General features: G+C 47.1%; 1 protein-coding gene across 1 annotated transcript in view; it reads right to left on the reverse strand.

The window, feature by feature from the left end:
* LOC118512155 (mucin-12-like) overlaps positions 1-24,821 on the reverse strand; it is a 53,623-nt gene that overhangs the window by 14,922 nt on the left and 13,880 nt on the right. The window lies entirely within an intron of this gene.

The raw sequence follows: 24,821 nt of genomic DNA on the forward strand, positions 1-24,821 counted from the left end.
ATTCAATTTTCCATCCCATGGCGCCCGTTTTCGGAACGTCCATTAATAGACTCATCGCGTAAATGCCATCCCGGCCATGTAGCAACAATCGTTTATGGCCGTGATGTGAAGGTAGAGAAAGCGCCCAAAGAGACGACGACGGAGAGTTCCAAACCCAAACGCGGTCTGTTGTTAGTGACCGCGTGGAGGCGGCCTCCGTTAAACAACGGAGCGCGATTATGAATGGACGAAGGTGAAGGTGTGTTGTGCGGCAAAGTGAAGGGTGATGGAATGCAAATTTTATGCTACCGTGTGATCGTTTCTCGCCTCTTGTGAGAAGCGACGAGCGTCTTTCACCCTCTACTGGCCCGTTGTCTACTATTCCTTGTCGCTTTCTCACACAACTTTCTTCTCACTGCTCCCGGTGGTATGTTGGACTCGAAAACAGTTCAATTGTTTATGCTCGTATCAGCATCGGCACAGATTGCACTCATCTAAACCCATTCACGGCCCAGACTTTATGTTCTTGTACCCACACACCGGTCCCCGGGGGTCAAAACCGGTTCTCATGAATGTGCATCATACTCATCCTCCGTGACAGAGCAAAGCCAGGAGAAGAAGAAAGTTGCAGTAGGCAATAAAATACGGCTCAACATTGCGACAAAAAATTGGCTGACGAGAATATGGAAGACGCACGACGGAAGAGGCGAGTGCATCTCAGAACAGAGCAGGACATATGTATGCAGACGACTACAATGTATAAAAACCTCACCGTCCGTCCGTTCGTCCATCCATTCAGACCCTGCGTTATGCGTTATGATGTGTGTGATGGCCACCCGCCAAGGAGTGGTGGCACGAGCGAGAAGAAGATATAGAGAGACGGATTCTTTGGCTTGCGCAAATTGAGCGCATCAACAAATTGGCGTGTGTATAAACAACGGAATGAAAATAACGAGCAAGGCGCGCAGCAACACGCCAGAGCGCGAGCACACCGAACCCCAACTGACGGCCAACGGTCCCAGCCGTCGCCGCCACCACCGCCGCCATCGCAGGACAGCATATTTAGGTCAACGACCTTGACAGTTCGATGTGGTACTTTATTTTGTCTGCCCATAAAACCGGGGCCCTGGGTGGTTTTTGGGTAAGAATATTAATAATTTATAGTAAAAAGAAGAACTCGGCTGTATAATTAAAAATGGCGTGTGCGCTGCTTTGTTTGTTTGCGGAACATTTGGCACAGAACGCGTCTTGAAGTTCCTTTAAATCGGAGGCGAAAGTTTGAGGGTTGAAAGAGCTAAAAAAAAAAAAATATCCAACCATCTCGGCACGCAGGAACTTTAATGTCCCTGAAAAGGATTTAAATTTACCTTCAATTGATTACGATTAATAGACTCGCACTCAACCAATTCATGCCTACTAGCCACCAGCCAACATCCTTGGACCCGGCCGAACGACCGAAAGGTAAAGGTTGCATCCGCTGACGATTCGATGCTGGGGAGGGAAGGACCACGACTGCATCTGGTAGCGATGCCAAATGGCGAAGGCCAAACAGCCGGCGCACGCCAATCGGACCATAAAAAATTACCACCTTCACACCACCACCACTACCGCAAGCCCCTCCCCCACCGTTGCATCCTGCTCCCTCTCGGCTCTACCTTGATAATCACACAACAAATAGTGCAAGCAGTACTCTAGCCTGCCTCCTCCTCTTCCTCATCCTCTCGTCCACTGAATCGAGACACGAACTGCAACGCAGTAACAAGCACCGTGCGCGGGTAAAGCGCGCTGCAAGCCCCAAAGGGAAGGTATGATTATTTTTATGACTACCATCGCCGCCCGCGAGTTACGAGGGCATGAACGCGCGCAACCACGCACAAAGAAGAAGGGAACGGGAGGCTAACCAGGGGAGGAGGAGGAGGAGGAACACGGCCGAGAGCAACAGAGCAACGAAGCTGCAGAGCAAACCAGGTGTGTGTGGTTGTGCGGTTTCGGTTGTTCGGTGCGGCTCGACTCTGGGGCTCCCCCCCCCCCACCACTCTCGGCCCCCTCTTCTTCCCGTCATCCCGTCGGGTGGTGTGCAATTTGCATTGCAAATGACGGAACTGATATCGGGCCCCTGTTCTCTGCCGGCAAACCCTAGGGCCGGGGCGCAGAGTTGGACGCAGGAGGCGGGCGCTGCACACAGGGAGGACGGAGGCAAGAGTGCATTTTAACCGAGCAGACGCGATCGATTGTGGATTCGTTTGCGCTACGTGAGTATACGTGACTGTTCATCAGCAAGACGTTTACTTCAAAAAGGAATAGGTGGCAATGAGGGAAGATAATAAACCCTTACTTCATTCAAGTCCGCTTCTCTAAAAAAAATAACTACAGAGGCCAATGTTGTGCGAATCGGTGGGGAGCCCTGCGGGAGGAGGGGAGGCGGATGGGGGCTGGTTTTGTTCGTTGCGATGAATTTAATGACACTTGACACTCTTTGCCATCAATCAATCGCTCATCACTGTTTCCCCGTGCCCTGGCCGGCTATTGTTGCCGGATCTCCTAAAGATGCGCTCCTCAAGATGCAATCGGAAGACACGGACAACAGCCGTTCAAATGTTTATTTTGTGCCAAAACCAAAACTACAATCTAACCAGAAACCTCCAAAACTGTTACTTCTGATGTAGTCCGTGTTGAATTGCCTTTTAATGGAATGCCGAAAACGAAACACCCGGAGCAATTCACGTGCACAGTATGTAGAAGCGTTTATGCAAATAGTGGGGCAGTCTCTACCGTACTGGTCAAGGGTGCACAACACATTCGTTTAGCGTGTTTAATATTTGGAAACACACAAAAGAGAAAAATTGATTTTGAAACTAGTTCTTGAATGAGTTCATAATAATAGTCTCACACTGCAAGAAAGATAATAAACTTTTTGTTTAGTTATTTGTTTTTAAATTTTAATGTTTCTCAAGAACTCTTCCGTAGTAGCTGAAGAAATGAAAACACATGTGTGTTTGGAACCTTTCACGGCAAAGCACAACATCACACTAAATCTCCATCAGCCACCGCCTGCCATACGTTCGCACTGTGAGAGTTTTCCTGGAGCCGCCGAGCTCAGCATCTTGGCTGCGGGTTTTCACCGCGTTTAAAAAAAACTTTCCTCCCCACACAGCATACTCAACATATTAGAGCCCACAATTCACCTGTTGCAACCGAAAGCATCCTTCCTTCTGCGGCCTGTCTGCGCACGGAAAACTCTCTTCCGTCCGTCCCGCGAATCATCTCATTATAACTTTAGAAAAAAAAGTACCTCTTGCATTGCGGTTGGGTTCCGTTTCATTATATTTATTTCATTTCTTTCCTACCCACTGCCACAGCTAATTCCCATGCTCTCGGACTGCTGTAAGTTGTGGAATCGAAGCAGACAGACACACACACACACGCTTGGCAAGGAGAAATACCCAAAGGCGGACCACAAAAAACGAACGGTACATTTTTTTTTTCTTCTTCTTGTAGTCAAGCGTTACAGTTTCTCCAGTGTGGTAACCGGCGAAAAAACGACAAAGCAAAAAGACGAAGGTGGACGACGAACGGGAGGGAGGAACAAGACAAAAAACACCGTTTCTTCCACTTTCTTAAGACGGTTGGGAGTTTGAGTTTGTAGCGAGAAGTACGCCGCCCGATTCCCATTGCTTTTGAGGCAAAGGTGTCGAACCTTCCAAGAGAGAGAGCGAGTCTTTCAGTAGTAGGGCGATAATTTTTTTATTGTTCTGATGTTAGATTTCAATGTTTGTAATATGTTTTTCAGTGTATGTAATAAGAGTAACTATAAACAAATTAAATTCTTCAAATTCAATCAAAATGTTCGACACCCTTGATAAAGTTGCCAAGTCGATGTTTCCTAGCTTGATTTATTTCGTTCACTGTCTTACAATATACACACACATATACGTGCATCAAATCAAGCTGCTTCCCACCATGCCACCAGCTGACTGATATGGCACTGCAAGCTTAGGGTGGCTTAGAGCAAGAATGAAAGAACAACTTCTAGCAAACTGTTTTTCCTGAAGGATCTTTCCATTTAAATCGCCTTCAACGTTAACCGCGCAGTGTCGTGCACTCGTGATTTCGGGAACGATTACAACAATCCTCTTAAAGTCTCTTTCCCCACCATAACCTCCAGCATCAGAACCGCCCTTAGCACTACTGCAAGCATGTGCTGCCATCTGGTGGAAACTAACTGTACCACCGTCGTGATCACACCATTCCTTCATCTTTCGCTCTTTGCACGGCCTTATCGGGAAGTAATGAGCCTGCACGTGCTCATTCCAGTTGAGAATTATTAGAAGCTTTAATATTAATCGATTTCCAGACGGAAAGAAACAAGGAGCGACAAATGGAATCTAAGAACTCTCATGAATCGCCGACCGAATCATCGTGTGCCGTTTGTGTAATGGATTGTCTCCGAGAGACAAACACAGATCATGCCAACACGTGGTAACACAGAGAGCCAACTGTGGTGGTGGTATAAAAATACAGCTGGTTCATTATTCCGACCCCCCCCCCAGATGATGATGCCTCTCTGTGCGTAAGGGTGGTTCGGTCCCCCATCAGGAGGAGGAGGAGCAGGCAGGAACTGAGTAGCACAGACAGAAGAGAATAAAAAAACAAGCATGTGAACAGATGTTCCATCGAATCCAGCAGCCCGGTTTCGCATTTGGTACACAATTACACGCTCCGGAAAAAAATGAAAAACCCCACATCTTCTGCCCGGCTTTTACTGCACGACTGTTCGTACACCGAGAATACTACAGACCGGCTCCTTCCAACTAACCTATTACGTGTAAGCGTAACTGATTGTATGCTAATGTAGACGCTACATAATGATCTTCACTAGAGCACACGTCCATCATCGACATCGAAGCGTAGGCCTCTTAACAAGAATTTTCTTCACGCAAACGATCAGTTTTGAGAGCGAAAAGCAACTTCTTCTTTGCAAAGTTCGCCCCAGAGTTCGCTCGTCTAATCTTTTCTTCTCTGACCTCGTTTCGTAATGTTCCAACTCCAAGAGAAAATGTTTGTACACCCAAAGAGCAAAACATAATAAATCGCAGTAGAACGAAACCCACGAAACACATCAGTCATCTTTCGCTTAAAGCCGGAGATGATCCTTCAGAGACCTTTCCTCCAACGCTTTCAACACGCCAAACACCTTCTCGATGATTTAGGCCAGGAGTTTCGACTGAATAAACAGATCATAGCCTCACCACCCCTCGAAGGTTCAGCCCCATCGGCATCTTGGGTCGGTTAATAAAAAAAAAGCCACATAGTCACCCACGCAGCCATCAAAGTTGCTGCCGAACGAGTAAAGTTTCTTATTATTTCGTCTCGCCGGTCGTTCGAGGGTTTCTACTTTCATCCCACGAAATTACGACGTCGGCGATACGTACGCGAGCTACAATTTCCAATCGCAAAATATTCGACTCCTTTCTTTCGACCGCTCGGTGGCTTCCTCCTCATGGCCCCCGGTGTGGCGCGCTGGGAGACTTGTTGCGCAATCGAACGGCAAAACACGATCAAAGGTTTTTGGGGAAGGTATCATTAGAAGAGCTAAGTAATGTTGGTTGTTAAATATCGGGTTCAATATCTCCCGATATTGATGGGGGAAATAATAATTCTGTGTTGATGTTGGTGATGATGCAATGCTCGCTTCTACTCCATTCCTAATTGCTCTAATACGTCGGTCGCCATCGTTCAGAATCGAAAATCGACGACCAAAGATTCTTTCGCTCCAGTAGAAGAGCAACTCGGTTTGGCCAACGACACTTCCAAAAATCGATGCAATACCGACAGGAAAGTAGGTCAATCAGCCGCCAAGAGCGTCAGCTGATAACATTTACACCGCTCACCACCACCACACCACCCCCCGTGTATCGGACGGGCCAAACACACCAACACAAAAATCAGGTCGGATTGTTCTTTACGCCGGTACTGCGCGGCTTGGTCCGATTCCGATTCGCGAATCTGGCGCGATTCGAAACGGAAAGTTAAAGTTTGTCAATGCCATCGTAAAATATCAACGGCAGAACTGGTTGCCCAAACAGAAATGGTGCCCAAGCGAAATAACGCGATTTGAATAACGAATTGCCGGCACGCGATGATAAGCGGGCAGCAGCATCAAGTGACGCGCTAACGTGGTTACAAAACTTCTTGGGTGAAGATAAAGAAATCCGTCAGCCGTTTGTTGCTTTACTTTTGTTGCGGAGTGCAAAAGCTAGAAGCGTTTTGCTAATTTTTGAAAAAGAAGATAAACGCAAGCAATCGCATTGCATACTTTCTGGCGTTGTGACCCGAGGATAAAAATCTAACCAGCAAAGGGTAGTAAAAGCATCCTTGGGCTAACGAAATATGGCCAGATTTTGTTCAACTTCATACGTCTATCGGCCGTCAGTATGTTTGAGTTCGTTCAGATCGTTGTTTTAGATAAAATTGCAAACTTATTTGTCTACCTATTAGTCTCGTTGACTTCGAACTCATCACGGCGCACCACACCACATCATCATCGTGTCGTCAGGATTTCTTTGTTCCCGACAGCCGTGTTTTCCACGAGACACGAGGCGTCACTCGCTTCCGATGGTTGGGATTCTGGGTTGGGCTGCCAAAGCTGCCGAAGTTGTCAGCAGGAGGTGGCCACTGAAGCACAGCACATAAAATCCCCCCTTCACAACGAAAGAGCGCTAGGTCTTGGGGTGGTGCGGTGCAGCCAAGCTTAAAAAGCTTTACCATCGCGCTCAACAACTAACCCGGCTAGACACTACGACTAGCGCACCAGACGACGAAAACGCGAAAACGAAAGATTGCCTAAAGCGACATCCAATGATGGAATGGATGAACGGAAAGAAACTGGCAAGCGGTTTGAAGGAGGATGCGGGAGGTTATGAGCGGAGCAGGAGAATGCTGGGTTTCGATTTCGCCCAGTCAACAGTTCATCCTCTTCGCCAGAGCGCGTGTAGTATGAAATCAACTTTTCGACGACCTTGACCCTACCCACCAACCAGAACCCACCACACCAATCGCTCTCGCCTCGCATAGGACTCGTCTCTTTCCGTCTGATAACCTTTTTTTTTTTGTTGTGCCCATTTGCTAGAGTTCGTCGTTGTGCCGTTTCCTTCGTTGTTCATCCAACATTTTGGTCTGACACTTTATTTTGCGAGCGCTCCTGCCAACGTTGCGCCAACACAACCCGTCAGACACGGGGAGAGACAGACCAGACAAACGTAAACAACATCACCATGCAGCAGCAGCAGCGCCACCATAAGCGCAAGGATAAATGAATAAAGCCTTCCACGGGAAGAGCTCGTTTCCCTTTCGACCGTCAACTCTTCGTCGATAAACCCCGTCAGCGAACTCTCTCGGGCTGGAAACAAAGAAAGCCAAGGCTAGGATGACGTCTGCAATGCGAAATGGGGATTTATATCGCTAATTGGAGCTTGGTGTTTGATGTCATGTTTTGCAGTTTTAAAGACACTTATGGGACACTTTACCGGATGATGAGTTCCTTGTAGTAGTACTGGGCGAGATTTAAAAAGATTTGCACATGGTCTCATACGCTTGAAAGGCCGATTAAACGAAACCTTACAATGCAGAAAGCAACATTCCTTTTCCAATCAAAGTAACCCAACGCAAGGACATCCTAGGCTTTGTTCCCTATCCGTCCTTAGCCTCGTCACGCTTTGCTGGTTTATGGCAAGAAATAAGAGCAGAATCCTAACATGATTTATGGCTCCTCCACCTCTCGAATAAAGTGGCGCGGCTCTGGCACCAGACCTCGAACCATTATTTTCCATCTTTCCTTGATCAGCTCTTCAACATCTCCTTATCACGCGCACTTTAATTTTAGTCTCCGCCCAAAAACCTTATCTTCGCGGAACCGCACACAATCCCCCGAATGGCGGCTTCCCACCTTCTTCTTATCGTTTCGGGTTCGATCTTGTTGCGATGGTACCAAGTGCGAAGTGAACCACCCTCCCTGAAGCCCCCCCTTAATCGGGTGCGAATTTCCTCACAATCGGTGCTAGTAGTGTTGGTGGTGGCGTTGCAGCCGAAAAATTCTGCCACAATCGCAGCAGGAGGTCGTCGACCGTCCACAATGTCCCCCAAAGAGGGCGTAAATCAACCCCTTTTGCATCTTGAGGGGGTTTGCCAGCCCCGGACACAACACAGCGCGCGCTGCCAACTTTCGGGTGGGTAGGAATTTGTGATCCCAAATTGGTGAGACGCGGATGAGTTCAACAACTTCCACCAACTTAAGTAGGGCTCGAAACACAAACACAAACCGATTTGTAAAACAAATTCTAGAGTGGGGACAAAACACAAATAAATAAATAAAGCACCCATCTGTGAGTTTCTCGCGCCCGCGAGACTACGAGATTTTCTGCTACACCGATGAGGGATTCTCGATCTGTCATCCGAACGACTAGCAGCAAAAATTGCAACCCCCCTGGTGGTATGCAACGATTTTCGATTTGTTTTGTTTTCATGCCAATTCTTGAGACGATTTGATGCAACACAACTCGCGACGGTGATGGCGGCCGAACGGGTGCACAAATGTTGCAAATGTTACTGTTGCGCTCCCCTCGCTCGGTAAACCTTGATAAACATAGCCCGCTCGCAAGCGCATTCGCCCCGCGTGAGGAATGCGACTGAAAAAGACCAAGACCCAAGCACCAACGAAAAGTCCGTCCATCCGTCCGTCCGTCTGGCTGGCTCGGTGCGGATCGATCTCACATCCCGTGCGCTTCTCGCTCGTGTGTCCTTTTGATTACTTAATTTCTTGAAGTTCAACCAACCGCCGCATCATCCGCATCTTGCACCCTCTCCGCCACTAACTCTAATCTTGCCACCATTTGCCGTCCCTGCCGTGCAGCAGTAGCCACAGTATTTGGAGCTATTTTTGAGTACACTTTACCGTCAAGCCGTCATGGCGTCATTTTGTTTGCACAGCCACACTCACGCACTCACTCACTCGCAGCATCCATCCACACACGGCATTATACAACATGCCCGTCCGCCTGCTACTGCAAGAAGTGTTGAAGCAAGTTGCCATCTTTTCCAACGAGATGAGCGAGAGGTATGTGTGTGTGTGTGGCTGTGTGTGCGTGTATGTAATTTATTCACATCAATGAAATAGAGCGAGCCGTTCCAAGCGCAATTTCATACCAAATGCGCAAACAAAACTTTACCGATCGAAGGCGGAAACAAATGTCCGGAAGGCGCAATTCTTGTACGGGCGAACGTAAACAAATCGTACGCACAAATCGGAAGCAAATAGCTGTCGAACTTCAGTTTGGCGTGCGATGGTATACGAGAAGGTGCCACTGATAGGTTGTCACCAGCTCGCTATTTAGTCGATGGAACGATGCGAGTGCATTTGTGAGTTGTAATGTAGCATCACTACGGCGTGGAAGAGCCCCCGATTATCAATTGCTGTAGCTGATAAATGAGGCGTAATTACTACAAGTGCATTGTTTTGGTTCCAACCAATGACGTCACTAGCGTGTAGTATTAACAATAAAATGATAGCGAGCCGGGAGTTCCTTGATGTCTCTGCTAAATGAATTCTTTCGTGATGCTGACTGACAAAAGCTACCCTTAAAAACCAAAAGTAACTTATATATTTGTACAGCTACCGAGATCAACCATAAGTGGTTATGATAGATGGTGATTGAGTGTTTAACCTATGAATAAGCCCAACTGCTATAAATAATTGGAATCACGTGCTTGCGAGCTTAACGGTTCATAATGCAGTTGTGAAACTGACTAAAACTTTGATCTGGTGGGGAGTAGTTGCAGGCAACTTCTCGGACGTGGGTTATTCGGGCCCTTAGACTATAAAAAGTACAATTTTGAGCAAACCGAATCTGTTGCCGCTTATCACTAAACATGGTGTGTGAAGCCTCTACACGTTTAGTTTCTTCAATAAATACACATACACATGAATGCGCACTTTACGTGATAACACGAAAAAATCCCTCGAACCAGGCGAGAGAGGACGAGAAATGTAAACAAATGCCTCCACACCACTTACGGCCAAAACACACTCGATAGAAGAGATTTCTCACAGCCGGCCTAATCTTATCATATGTGCGCGAGAACGTGAAGAACGCGACTGTGTGTCGTGCTTGCGAGCACGCCCCCCCTCCCCTCATCTAACCCTCTCTTCCGCTCCTAGCTCTTCAACACCTGAAAGAGACACATCGTCTTCGTCACACTTGTAAATTCTTCAGCCACCGGGTTGCTTCCTCCGCAGAATTACAACGACGACGACGAAGTGCAAAATGTAAGAGACGCGCACGGCTTTTATTATCATCATCGTCCATTTTTTCCCGTGCCCCATCCCGACAACTACCCCCCCATTCATCTCACACACATTCACGCGGAAGTGAAGATCCGTTGAGGCCGACCGGGAGATGATGACTTTACGCTTGTTTTTGCTCAAATTGTGTTGCGCGGTTTGTTTGTTGTTGATTTTCACCCTTATTTGTGACACGTAATTTTGTGTTTTTGCTTAGTAAGTGAGTTTTTACCGTGCTTCGTTTTAAGTGCAAGGTAAAACGACAGACAAACGGTTGTGCATAGGGAGCAATTGCTAGGGAAAGTGATGTAATGTTACACAACAGTGCAACAGCTTGGTAGAAGTAGTGGTAGTAGTAGTGCCATACTATCAGACTACGGACATCTCTCAGATAAGTACCCAGTTGACAGCTGAGTTCCAAACGGAGATGTTCACTTAGAAAAATAGGAGAAGATTTAACTCATCGCTATCAATAAAAACAACAGATGCTTTACTCTTATCCTCAAGAAAAGCACCAAAACGACGGACAATTGTAATGCTAATCAATATCTCATTAATATCCAGCATGCATTTTCCCTTTCCTTCCAAATTAAACCCTACGACGTTTTCAGGTAATGGTGAGAAATTGAACGTAAATGGCATACCTAAAGTTACACAAAAGATTTTGTAAATAAATTCCACCCTTCCGATGGTTGCAAAGAAAGACGGTCCTTTGCTGCGAAACAGCGTCCGCCATCCTCGGCGCGTTTGCCACACTAATTTTGCGTCGTGGATCAACATTATGCTATGAAAAGAACCATTAATCTTCATTTGCGCTACCCAAAACTCAGCGCACACACACACCCAGAGTGCAGAATTCACACCGGTCAACCGTTTTTTTCCCACACTTGAAACCTTTTCACCACGGAATAGTTCTACCCTCGCTCTCTCTCTCTCTCTCTCTCTCTCTCTCTCTCTCTCTCTCTCTCTTTCTCTCGCACTGGGCCTCGATTCTACAACCCTTTAGCTTCAACACCACGCTGTGGCAACAATAATCGAAACAAACAAGCAAAAAAACAACCCCGACGCCCTGCGGGAAACTTTATAACCACCGTATAATGGCAAACCAATTCCAAGCTGTCTTCGCTTAACGAGCATGTTTGACAGGAGCATGGGGAAGGAAGGAAGGATGAAGGAAGAGAGAGAGAGAGAAACCAGGAGATCTCAGAGCCCGTTACTTTCCTTTTCGAAATCGCGATCGTTTTATGATTCCTGTCTCACATGTTGCAGCAAGATTCAAGGCTTCGTCGAGGCAGTGCATCACAACGCCTGACGGCCTTTCCATATGATGGAATTATGGGTGGCCCATAATAATATAATGGCCCACGGATATCCAGTTGCTCCAGTTTTGGTTACCGTTTAAAGGTCCCTGTCCAGTGGAAATCTGTTGAAATAGCGAAACCCTACATAAATGGAGGGCGAACATTTATTCGCGAAATTGATAGCAAACTTCCTGAACTAGTACAGATTTCTGAGGGCTATTTATGAGGCTCTTTAGCTTTAGAGTCATTCGTTTGTAACACTAAGGAGATTGAAGTAGTTGGACTCGATTCTGCTGCAATGGAATGCAAGTAATGTGATTCTAGATACAACAATGACCTCCTGTATTATGACTGGTTAGCTCCTCTCAATTTCACCAAACGACTAATATCGATCAATCATTGGACGCCAGCCCATTGGGAGAGCATGACTACCTTAGATCCAAAGTCAAATATGATGATGTAACACGCGGGAGTCATGTTGTCACCAAGAGACAGATAAAGAGAGAGAGAGAGAGAGAGAGAGAGAGAGAGAGAGTTGAATGACTCACCAAAATCTGGCTACCCTTCTCTGAAGAGCTTCAAAAAACCACACTCTAGCAAACAAAATCGATACTCGTTCCAAATTTTGCACTTGACCTACGGGAATCGAAGCTCCACATGTTCAGATGTTTACCCGGCACATTCCTGTTACTGAGCGGACTACAATGCTACGGGGTCGCGCCATGCCCTTTTGCGTTGGAGCGAAAGGCACAACAACAGACAACATCACCCGGAACGCGAACGTGACTAGACAACCTTGTGCCTATCGGTCGTAGCCAACCCCCACCCCACCTCCAAAAGAAAATGGAAAGAAAAGAAACGAAAAACAACGAGCTGCCACCACGGTCGGTTTTCCTTTCTTCTTTCCCAAAACATAACGGGCGTGTGCAAAGGACTGCGGCCTGCTACAGACCTGAGGTTGGCGCGAATGTGGCTCGCGTGTGCAGACGATTATTGCACTAATCTGCTTTTGCTTTATGTCTCCATTCTAGGAGGCAGTGTGGAGTTTGGAGTGTAGGCAAAAGTCTTAAAGTTAGATAATGAGATGATACGTCGAAAGTCGTTTTGGAGAACTTCTCTTCGACCCATTTTCTGGACCGCATACAAAAGTTTAAAGGGAGTCGCGTTCACAGCAGACAGCAGAAATCATGGAGGAGCTTGTTAAACACAACATAAACAATGTTACTTTTTTCGCATATTCCTTTAACCTTATGCCCTCTGCGTGGTTCCGGTTCCGAGTTATGAATATCGTTCGCCTATTATACACCTTCGATCGCTTTTGTGACTTTCGTGCACAAGTTTGTTTCACTCCAAACAAGAACCCGGAAGAACCGGAGAGAAAAACGCCCCACGAACGGGGGTAAGGAGGCGAATGGAAGGGAAGGGAGAAAAGCGAACACAAAACCGAACGTATCAACACGATTTGCATGACTAACGCTCGAACACACACCTGCCTCGGTAGGCGGTGAGACGGGAATGCAACGGGCAAACGCTGGTGCGCCTCGAGGTTTTTCGTTCCACAAGGCGCAAGGTGAATAACACCAACGCGGTGGGGCCGTGTTGTTTTCCTTTTCCACCTCCATCGTTCCCCTTGAAGCGTCGTGTACGATGAATGGTCATATGGGCCACACACACACACACACACATATTTCCCAGCACAAATCCGAGCACACTGACCTTTCCCTTTTTTCCGCGGGTTTTCCAACAGTTTTTCCCTACAATTTCACTTCTTATTGCTCACGCTCCATTGGTTCCCTTTGGCAGCCTTCGGGTTAATACCATTAAACTGCAACACAGCAAATGTGCCTGTGCACTGCTCCAAGTGCGCTTTTTTTTGGTATTGCATTCACAATTCAAAGTGAGAAGCTCGTCGAAAATAAAATAACATCTCCAACACTAACTTGAGCTCGATAATCGTTGGTTCGCGATCCAACAATAATACAATAATGTTTGGCAAACTAGTCGTGAGCTTTGGGAAATTAAAACAAACCAACTTTTTTCCTTCTGCAAGCCAACGAAAAGAGGGAAAAGCCGGGAAATTATGATGATTGATTTCACCGTACCAATGGAAATGAGACGCAACTGGTCCCGCGTTGTGGGGTGCAAGGGCAAGCCAATACTTCTTGCTTCGGTCAACACAGAGAATGGCTTCTTCTGGCGAGTTTTGCTGGGCTTCTCGACTCCTCGTCGCTTTCCTATTATAGCCTCGAGCTAATATTAAATCAATCGTGTTCCATCATTCCGCCAGTATCGCACTGGCAAAAGCAGGTCGATCATGTACCCAGCAGTGGAAATAGACTATCAAACACAAAACGCATTCCAGCAGCATTTGAATGCTCCCAAAAGCCTCTCGCCAACCCGCACATCAGCAGGCTCAAGTCGATCGTCGATGGAGCGAATGCACTATTTTTATCATGATGGAACAAGCCCCTTCCATTCTTTTCCATTTTCATCCGGGATGCAGGCCCGCCTATAAATAGTGTTTGTCCGCTTTCCAAAGAACACCGGCGCCGTTAGTTCTGCCCTGTGTTTCACTGCAAATGCATCCAGCGCGCTGCAGAACTACTGAGGTTGCCACCGCCACCACTTAGCGATGCACAGGGTCGCGAATGCAAAGCGAACGAGCGAAGTGTTTTTGTAAACATCGATACTTTACGTTAGGAGAGCTGATGATGATACCGATGTGGATGCTTTGTACCATCTAGGAAGTTTCAATACAAACCTAAAACGTAACAGACAGATACAAAAAAGAAACATCTATTAGTAATCATATCGGACTAGAGCAAGAATTTGATGGGACATCCAGGATATTGTATACTATGAGCTACTAGAACACAGTAGATAAGAATATCCGAGGCAAACGAGTGGCAATCAAATTAATCAAGCTTAATCTTGGCTCTGGCAGCTTAAAACCCTTCAAACAGTTCCGCAACATCAATCCCACCCTACCACACCATCCTGCTCACAATAAACAACATTCGTCTCCTTCGTCCTCGCAGACACCTAACAGAGTCAAGCCGCGGCAGTGTTTGTGTGTGTCTATATACGAGTGTGTGTGTGTACCTTTAAATGATTCTTAACTATGCTTGATGCAACCCCGATGCCCACTGTTTACACTTCTAAAAATAGCCTCAAAACACGACAACTCGCCAACTTCCCAAAACAAGAGCATGTCACAATCTTTCATTCGCAGCGCGTCACACGTCAGGGCGACAGAAAAAAAGAGCATTTACCGACACGCACATTACATCGATCTCGTTTTGCTAAACTAGTTTCCTACTCTTGGGCGACGCCTTTCGTAAGTGGAATCAATATTGCTTACATGATTGCGCAATATTCTATAACTATGACTTTTGAGGTGATGAGGTCCTTAGAACTGACTTTATAGAAGATGTAGCAAAGATATGCACCAAGTGCACTAGCTGCAATTGATTAATTGCTCGCGTGTAAAACATTGCAATATCCATCAACGCAAGTGTGAAAACTCTCTAATGCCAGCGCAGACTATTCTCGCCCATTAGACGCCCATCCCCTTTGCACGACCCCTTTGCAACATCTGCACACGATATGCTTTTACGCGTTAATGAAAATAAACCTTCGACACCGACAAGTTTCCGGCAGGAAAAGGATGCAAAAAAAATCGAACCCGACGCGGCTGCAGAACCTGACTGGGACAAAGAGCATTGCAATGCGTTTATATATATATGTTTGTGCCAGGCCGGAAAATAGAACCAGATGTTGGCGATTCTTAAACCCCCGACGAGTACCTTCTTCTTTTGTGTGGACGCGCTGTTCCCCAATATCTTTCGATGGAGGAGGTGCGAAGTTAGATGTGGGTGGACGGACGGACGGACGGATGGGTGGCCAGTTCTGGTTGTAGTTTCGCCTTTCAACACAGGCTGGTAACACGTGCAGGGAGTTAAAATTTATTTTTAAACTTACAGTTCTCCACTTTAACTTAGCGCGCTACTCCTGCTAATGCCCACTTGGTACGAGTTTTTGATCGGAAAAATGGTGCTAGCTTTATTATAGATTTATCATGCAGTTTTGTTAGGGAAAGACAAGTTTGAAGTTTGGTGAGCTCATTTTAAAACCAACATAATAAAGGAATTCCAGTCGCCGATGTAAGAAAACTATTCCAACATAATTGTCCTTAGCTTACCCAAAACCCAAATCACTCAGTGCTTTGCGTAATCTTCCCTGGAAAGAAAAATTCCCCTTTCTTGACAAGTGAACCCCCACCCATTCCAACCCAGAAACAAGGCACCCCAAGAAACTATCAGCAACATGTACGGAAGCTACATCTCGGCTTCATACATCAGACCCGTGTCCGGATGCATTTCTCGCTTACTCCATCTCCACCAATTAGCTCCCGCTTCGTCTCGTCTTCCAACCGTCGTGACTTGTCACTTCCGGAAGAGCTACGGCATGTGCGTAAAAAATCACACCAAAACGGTGCAAGAGCAACAACACGAACCACCGTCAAGTCCCAGAAGCCACTTTGACCGAGGCCACCAAACCACCACCGGATCATTGCTTATGCCGATTGCGTTAGATAAACCGGTTTCAATGCACAAAACCCACAGATCTTGTAATAGACGAGCGTGAAGAGTGGGGGCGGCGTGTGCTGGTGGCGACTTAGATTTCCCACCACCTCCACTCACCCTCTCCGACCGCGAAAACAATGGGGAGGTTGTGTGTTGCATTGCCATTAACCTCCTTCGAGATCCAGTTTGCCGGGAGACGGGTTAGTCCAGTCGGTGTCGGTGTCGGACCAACTCGTTCGACTCGCTCTGAGGGTCTTCCATCTTCCGATAATAATCACCTCACCATCACCTTTCAGTTTTTCTTTTCTTGTTCATCTCTCTTTCATCGGTCGGTGGAGAGGGTTTGCACTTTCTTTCCTTGCGAGATGTGCGCCTCCAACAGTTGTTAAGGAGATGAACCCGAATGTTTGGAATGTCTCAACTTGGAATCATGGACCACCACCACCACCACATCACCGCGCGCTGGACAGCGACCAACTCCACCGGAGACTTCAGTCGGTGGGGGCCATTTAAAACCAGGAAGCTAAGGCACACCATCGTAACCAACCAACCACAAAATGGCTACGGAGCCACTAGAGCGCATAACAACGGGCGGGTGAAAATTGGAGAAGCAGGACCGGGGTAATGCGAGAAAATGGCAACTCGCACGAAGCGGAAATCGGACGGTTGGTGAAGGAGAACACTACCCACCCGAGCAAGCGAGTTGAGGGATCAGGGGAGATATATATTCTAGCTACAGTTACCGTTAGATGGCAAACGGATGATGATGTTGGCGTAATGATGGTGATGGGGAAATGGAAAATAATACCAAAACCCGCTCGTGTGCCTGCTGCTTCGGCTCGCAGCTCAGGCTAGGCGCAAGGAAACTCCACCGAGTCCAGAGAACGGGCAGAGAGCATAAAACACACTCAAGTTGTTCCGTTCCGAAGTTTAATTTAAGCTATCTCATTGAGTCAGTAACCTTTCGATCGGGTTCACCAATACACGATAGGTGGCTAGCATCCTTAATTCTATAACAACGGACATAGCATAAAAAGATGCTTTGATTGCTTGAGCTGAGGTCCAACATTTGCATCCATCACAACACAGCAATATCTAGCAATACCGTTGAAGAAATCTGTCCAAGTGACAGCTGACACTTACCCATGGATTGATTGACTAGGAAATTAAAACAATCATTTCTCTGACGTGTCGGCGACACTCCGCCACGGCATGTCTCTGGCTATCTTACCAACTCCAAGGACATCTCGGAAAGATCATCCACACACACACACACCCACACGCACCCACAACGACAAAGGGCATGAATCTGATTTGGTTCTTTTACAAAAGCGGCTGACTGCACGTTCCGCATCGTCACACATCGGCACTTACGAAACTAGAACAGACAAGAAATGTCTGTTCTCGAACCATTTCCGAAAAATCGTTCCTGCTCCGAACCTGACGACGGCCATGAAAAAGGTTTTTGACAGATGAAGCAGCTGACTAACTGGTTTGGCGCGCTTCCGCATCACCGCACCCCGCTTCGCCGGCCTGATGAGTCCTCTCCCCGACCAGCAGCAAGCTCGTCGCCCAGAATAGAACGGGCTCCGTGCGAACGTTGACCATTCCATTCTGGTGCGGCGGCACCACACATGCACAGAAGCATAAAAACACATAAACAGCGAACATTATCATTCCGCTCTCCACTTAGCCTTTGGGGCTAGCGTGTGACTGATGAGCTCGAAAGATCACTGACATACAACACACAGAGAGAGAGTCTCTCTTTCTCGCTCATTGCAGGATGCACACTCCCAGAGAGTTCACATGTCGTGATGTCCGGGACGTTCCGGTTCAAGTCGACAACCGTGTGTTGAGGTGGTAGAGAGGCTGCAAAAATGCAACAAAAACAAACGACCAACGGATGGCGCGAGCGTTCGCCGACGGGTTAAACCGACAGAACGATAAGCTCCGCACCATCGCCATTCGCTTATCGTTCATTCGCTTGCTAAACGGTGCAGCATACAACAACGGCAGGAATGGGAGCCGGGAGATCAACACGCAACCAACGTCAAGTAGGTGTGACGCCGTCCGTACCAGGCAAGGCTCGCGATCGCAGTGCAGCAGCAGAGTCGAACGCTCGAACTACGGGGGAAAACGATGCAACAAGCGTTAAGGGCAAATCTCACCGACGCGCGCAATGAGACGAGTGAGATGAGATGAGTTGATGAGAAACTATATTGGTCATGTTTTTCGTGCTGGTGACGGTGAAAATGTGCCACAGTGGAGAGGCACTTTCACATTTGCTGCCAGCCCACTTGTTGCACTTGTTTGGAAGGGACATGAGATGGAAGTTTAATTGATGACTTCTCTTAAAATTGGTACAAGTAGGATTTGAGAGAAAGTCGGTAAAGAACAAAATCCCTGCAAATCTGAGTTGAATTATATCTGTTAGGCACTACAATCTCGAGAGATCTTGGTCTACCCTACGCCGCAGCAACTATGTGACCTCCTAGCAGCCATTCAATCACAGGTACCTTGCTAATCAATCATTCGAGGACCAACAATGCCTAGTCAATCAAATTAAAACGAAGACACGTGTGTGCAGAAAAGAAACCCTGGTTTGCCAAATTGCTCACAAGTTTGATTGTAATATTTTTAAATCCCAATTCTGAGAATCTCCAAGGTGCCCAAGACTACTGGAGACACTACTTATCGAGCAGCAATTTTCCCAACGTATCGACCAATATCCATCAGAACGCTGACAAAAGCACTCCACCGAAAGTCAAACGCATCTCTACTAAACGATTTGTTTCCCCCATTTTCTCGATAGGTAAAACCGTGTCCCCGCTGTGCTCTGCATCGGTCGGACGGGTGCACACACACACGTACAGACGACACCGACACACACTCACAACAGTCGCAGCGATCGAGGAAAATCCGCTGACGCGCTGGCGAAGAACCACAGACGATGGGCGAACTAATTTTAGACAGCAAGGGCACGTGTTTTCCACCAGCTTCAATTCCTAGTGACCGCCGTTTCCACCGCTGACCGTCCATTGCAGTGGGACGCATCGGTCGGGGTTGGGTTGGTCATCACTCGCGTTGGTACCCAAGCGAGCGAGCGAGCGAGTGAGTGAGTGAGTAAACCGTCCACCAACGTACCCCGGTCGACAGCGAGGCTGGGTTTTTCGGCTTTAACTCGGCACAAGCGGAATGTGTTTCGTTCGTTCCGCTTGACAAGCACCCACACGACGCTGGCAGCTTCCCGCTTTGCCCGTGGGATTGCTTGTTGTACGCAATCTCACACCAACCGGACTGCCATTCCCTGCTGCCCTGTCCGTGCCGCTCCTCTACGGCACGTGGACAACGCGATACTTGGACGGTGCCAAACGGCTTTGACCGTGCTGCCGTTGAATGCTATAATAGCCAGTAGATAAAGTGGACCTTTGAGGCAAAAGCTGACGGCAGGAGGAGGGGTTGATATTTGCGAGTATACGTGCAATTGCGTCGGGTTGATGCAGAGTGACCGTATCCAGCTATGCTGCACAGAGCAGTGGCGCACTGTTGCGTTGACGTAATCGGAATCGGAGGATACCTACGGAGGATGCGCTTTTCTTGTGATCCTTTTCTTTCCTCGTTTCAACAACAAAAACAGATTGGGGACTCATCGCACAACAGGAGAAGCAAGAGTTCTAAGAAAACAAGTTAACAGATCATTTGTTCTGCATACTCTATAGATCGCAAATCTGTGAAGGAATATTTCGATACTCTAAGCATTGATCCTATCGGATTTATCGCATATTTAATGGAAAAGTGAGAATTGACACCTCTCGAAAATCATGACAAATTTAACTACAATCTGAGGTCTACTGAGGTCTTCCAAGCCCTAAAACAATACCGACAAGAAATTCGGAACATTCCTACCGTGCGCCGGTTGTAGATTTTTTGTTCCCTCTCTTTGAAACGAACTACAAACACTCACGAAAACTCCGTTGAACCTAAAGGTTGAAGGCAGCAGCAACAAGAAAAAAAAACACACGCGCATGTAAGCAAGTTAACGAACGAAGTTTAACTTAAATCCAGCAGATGATAAAAAAAAAACCTCCAACATCTTTGCGAAGGACAAACCGGTTTTTGTGTGTGTGGCTATGGTTGGGGCCCACAACGCGTCTTCGATCACTCGATCTCGCACAATCATGCCCTCGCACTCGCCCCGGCCTAACACCCTCTTCTCACCCGACGAGGCACCCTTACGCCCTCTGCTGGAACCAGTTCATCCGTTCACAGTTGCTCGTTCATGAACTCCAATCGACATCGCCACCGTCGTCAAGATCGCGCGTGTCCGCGTACTAAACAGCACCGATCGCGAACAGTTCGTGCCTTCCTTCTCTCGCCTTCCGGTTTGGCGTTTTGTTTTTGGAACGCGTTCGTTTTTTTTTATTCTATTATACTTTACAAAACCTTCGTAACGGCCGGGATAATCCGCGCTCTCCGTTGGACACGGATGCCATTGTACTCTAGCCGGAATGTGTTGAATTTCGAAGTTACCAACCAGAGTACATTGGCTTCTTCTTCATCATCATTTTCATATTCGCGGGGACTTTTCCCACAAACGGAAAAATTCACATGGGGCTTATGCTCGGCGGTTTTTACGAAAATTTGCCTATTGGAGAGAACATCCGTTGGGCGAGGGGAAAAAATGCGTTGTCCCACTTATTCAGGGCCACCGGCGCAGAGATGTGTACAGCATTTTCAAGTCTCGACCAGTCCTCAAGGCTTCTTAATGTGTCTCTTTCCCTTCGATCGCGCGGTGCCACTCTCTAATGATGTTAACCAACGGAACAGGTTCTAGGCTGGAAGCGTCAATAGAATTGTTGCCTTAATTTCCGCAACGAACCGATAAACGAGCTCATGTTTATGCGAAGAACATGTTGCTAGATAGACTCTCCAGTAGAATATCATAAAACCCTAATCTTGAAGAGCCATAGCCATTACGTAGAGATATTGAAGATCTCCTAGGCAGCAAGAGTTAATCAAATTGTTGGGCAGACAGTCACTCTCGGTCTTCAGGTATGAAACTTTGCTTCAACTCAACCAAGGAATGTTTTGAATATATTTATAGCTAGTTTTCCCTCACATTTACCCAAAAGGAAAGCGCATAGAAAGCAATGTTTATAACCTCAATAACCTCCCAGGCATTCTTTCCAGTTCCATGCTTACTGGTAACTGTTTACTGCCGAAATGTACCGCCCAAAGACGTCGTTTATTGCTATGTAGATTTTACATGACGAAACCAAATGCTCTCTCAAAGTCTGTACAAAGCCAAACAATGACAGGGTAAAGTATGTGCCTGGCGTTTGGCATTTCCCCGGCTTCAGTACAAAGTTGCACACGTTTGCTTGCTGATAAAGTACACACAGCCGTGACGAATCATTTGCGACGCTCGTAGATAAGCGGCGATCAGTAATCAGTAATTGTTGGTGGCAGATGATGCATACAGCAGCACAAACCAAGAACAGCTAGTTGGACTGTTACGCTTAGTTACATAACTCCTTCCGATTGATTGATGTACCATTACGATCTTTAATCACTCTAAAACAAATTCACAATAAAGGCAATCCACTTCACGGACACTTGGGACAGCAAAGAAGCAGGCAAAACGAACACACACACACGCAAGCCTGCTTGTTCATCTAATAAATCAAATAAAACTGATAACCCCTAATGTTAGGTTTATCACTGTACGCAAACCGTTGCAACCGCGTGTTGCGGAAGCATTGTACTGAATTTTTGATATAAATATTCATAACGTTCGAAGTACAGCAGTGGAACCAACCGAACTGACAGGATGGACGGACGGAGGTATGAAAAGGAAGGCAAAACTAGCAACTCGTTCGCACGAATCATTGACCGCGAATGAACACGGACGAAACCTGGGTTCGATTGCCTTGGTGTGAGCGGCACGGCACCCATATGGATCGGACAATAAAACAATTAAAAAATTAAACAATAAAAAATAGGCAAAACTGTTGCAAAGCTTCTCAGATAAAACCAGCGCACGCACGTACACACATTTGTCGGCGCAAAAGCTCTCGCGACCTATCGGGAAGGAAATTTCAAAGCACATAAAATGACAGCCAGACATCCGCGCGCAAAGGAAATGTTGCTTCTTACCTGTGCTAATGTCCTTGACATTTTCGTACAAGAAAGAGGCCTGCTAGTATCACGAGCAACAACCTTGGATGGACAGATGTTACGCGTAGGATGGAGGTAAAAACACCCGAGTAAAGGATCTTTCCATCAGTTCTGACAGATTTGTGACAGATCTCTCAAACTTGCCGTTAAATTGCCACCACAACCGGGATATTCGTAATGATCGATCAGCTCTCTTTACATTCGATGCTAGCATCTCCTTCTACGAGAGATCAAATAGCATCGAAGTTGGCGTTCAATCTCACACGCCCGTTTGTGTATGGGTTCGAATCTCAAATGGCCGCCTGCTGGCCGCCTGGTGTGGCCAGCCCTATATGCGGATACATTTTGAATATAAACTTTAGTAAGTCAAGTACAACAGAGCTTTTCCTTCATCTCACGTCACGTGTCCATCTCACGCAATCCATCAATCTAGCAAAACTTCTGCCAAACACACATACACACGTGTACATTTGTCAACGGGAATCGAGTAATGTTTAATTTAATGTGCATAGAAATATGTGTAAAATTATTAGCAACACAGCGCCATCATCACCAGCACCACCCTTTACCCTTTCTTTGCGTTGTCGTTATTGTGCCGGTCCGTTCCGCGTTCGTCAACAAGTAGGCAAACAAATGCCACTACCTCTGGCCGCCGCCACCCCACCGGAAGAGCAGCAACACTGTCCGCGCGCGCTTGTGTGTGTGTGTAGAAGAGGAGGAGCACATTCACTTCGTCATTGAACCTGAGGATGATGGCCTTGAATGAATATGTACACGCACTCCAGCTTTTATTGCAGCCTGCGCGAACAGCAGCAATGCAAACGCGCAATGAAGAGATCGGCTTTTTTTAAAAGACCCGTGTCCCGTCGTCTTCATGCATGCGATGGATTTGTCCGCGTGTGTATGTGTGCGTTGGAATATTTGATTAATAGCTTCTTATACGTCACTTTCAACCTACAGCCAGCTCCGCGACTCAGGTGAGGGACACCGATGTTATCTGGTGCCGTCGCCTCGAAAGAACAAAATGAACGAAAAATCTTTACGCCTTCACCGTTCTTGAACTCTCGTTCCGCCCGCCCAAACACGTCCCAATTTTTGATGACTCACACACCAATAGGAGTCGCGCTACACAAGATGGAATCCTTTGACGTTTTCTTCTCCTCTTCACGATCCTTCACTGATCGTGTTCGTGCACCAAATAATAGTCCGTCCGACTGTCGGTGTACAAAAAATAACCGCAGTATGGTGGCGTGCGTCATTAACCCACAAGTGTCACTCACCTTTTGCAACACAAATGAACAAGACCTCTTCGAACTTTGCTTGATGTCGCGGTGTATGGTTGCGCGGCCGTAACATATGCAACGACACCCGAGTCAGACACGCTGCAGACAGGAAGAAAACATTTATGTTCAAGTGATCTCGAATGGAAAACGGTGAGGGGGGATCGAGCACTCTCTTCCTGCTGCTTTCCCGGAAAATACACATTTTCCGGTCTTTACTCTAGAGTTCAAAGCGGAACGGACTTCGTTCGGTCTTGGGTTTACCTAGCCACAGCACCAGATGCCAATTTTATCGATGTTAATCCTCGCACTGGACCACCGGATCTTGCGAGAGGCATGAAGTCTTCGCATCGGGCTTTAACTCGCTGTCATTCACACTTCACACGCGCCGCATCACACTCTCGGTGCAATAATATGCGCGTTGGTAAATTTCACCACACGAAAATAGATCACCCAATGATGACGATGGTTGGGCGTGGGATTATTTTGTTTGGTGTGGTTTGGTAGCAAAGCGCGATGCATCAGCGCTGCGTGTGACATGGGTGAGTGTAAGGAAAACTGCATCCAATACGCAATAACAATGTGCAGTAACATCGTTGGATCTCAAGGAGAGTGCGAGAAGTTCTTTGATTCCTCTCAAAAGTATTTCCCTTTCAAGTGAATCCTCCTTCAAACCCTTAGCTTCAACGTGATATCACCAAACTACTCTCCATAAGATCCTCTAGCCAAGTCTACCAGCTTTCTTATGGTTGCTCCTTCCCACTGCACCCGATACGATGCGACACAAAACGGGTGGAAAAACTTTCACCACGCGCGCGCACACACCTTTGCCACTCGATCTCACACACATACAACAAGCGCACCACGATCTCTACGGTCATGGGGATCGCACACACGAGCACTAGCGAACGCATCGTTGGCTTGAAGCTCTCACATCATCAGCGTCGCTCCACTTGAGTTGGCGCGTAGCAGCAGCAGCAGCAGCGGAAAGAAAATGCACCACACCACCATTGCGCACTCTTGATTAAAACCGTGGCAGGGAAGGGTGATTGTAGAATGGGGTGCGTTGAAGCAAGGAGGAGGGGGGAAAGAAAGTGCAATCAAGCGGTTAATTCTCACGCACACTCATAAACGCGCAAACTCGAGAGTAGCTCGTATCGCT

This window comes from Anopheles stephensi, chromosome 3, assembly GCF_013141755.1.
Source record: "Anopheles stephensi strain Indian chromosome 3, UCI_ANSTEP_V1.0, whole genome shotgun sequence".
NCBI classification, from domain to species: Eukaryota; Metazoa; Arthropoda; class Insecta; order Diptera; family Culicidae; genus Anopheles; species Anopheles stephensi.